We start from the raw sequence: 1,081 nt of genomic DNA, 5'->3' as shown, positions 1-1,081 counted from the left end.
CGGGCTTGGGACCAGCACTGACTTGGGCTGGCTTTCCCACCCAGTGGCTAAAATACACACACACACACATACAAACACACACACACACAACACACACACACACACACACACACACACACACACACACACACACACACACACACACACACACACACACACACACGGCCTGCCATCCGAGTGTAATTCTCCTTTTGATCTCTTGTTCTTTGGACGCGTTCTGCAATGAAATGTGTTGGCCAAGATAGATGTAATGGTCCACAACTTCGATTGTGTTGTTGTCAACTTGGATCTGTTGGTCTTCGTCGTCGATTTCGACTTGTTCATTTAACATGATTTTCGTCTTCTTAAGATTCATGCTCAAGCCGACCTTCAAACTTTCTCTGTTCAACTCTTTTAGCATCTGTTGAAGTTCTGCTAGGTGTTTGCGAAAACTATGATATCGTCGGCAAAGCGTAGATGGTTTAAACCGTCGATTTCTAGTCCTTTGTTTTCCCAGGGCAGCTCGCGGAAGATCTTCTCCAAGCAGGCTGTGAATAACTTGGGTGAGCTCGTATCACCTTGCCTTACTCCTCTGCCCAGGTGGAAGGGTTTTGAGTCTTTATGGAGTCTGATGAACGATTTGGCGTTTTTGTAGATGTGTTTGAGGATGTTGATGTAGACTGGGTCGACTCCCTGTTTCTCCATCTGTGATCTCCACAGAATCAAAAGCCTTGTTGTAGTAAACAAGCCCGATGACTAGCGGTATCCTGTACTCGGCGCATTTTTCGATCAGCTGATTTACGGAGTGAAGATGGTCAATGGTTGAAAAAACTTTTCTGAAGCCAGCCTGTTCTCGTGGTTGATTTTCGTCTAACGTTCTCGTAATTCTGTTTGTGATGATTTTGGTGAACAGCTTGTAGATATTGTTGAGCAAGCTGATTGGCCTGTAGTTTGAAATGTTGGTTTGATCTCCTTTCTTGTGCAATAGAACGATTATCGCCTCGTTCCACTTCATTCTGGAATTGTGCTTTGTCGGAGGCACTCATTGAATAGGTTGCGAGTTTTTGTACGTGCATAGACTACTGTCTCCGGCCGGCTTCCG

Source organism: Penaeus monodon, chromosome 3 (genome assembly GCF_015228065.2).
Source record: "Penaeus monodon isolate SGIC_2016 chromosome 3, NSTDA_Pmon_1, whole genome shotgun sequence".
In the NCBI taxonomy this organism is placed as follows: Eukaryota; Metazoa; Arthropoda; class Malacostraca; order Decapoda; family Penaeidae; genus Penaeus; species Penaeus monodon.
The sequence above is the reverse complement of the archived record's forward strand: the minus strand, read 5'-3'. Positions refer to the sequence as shown.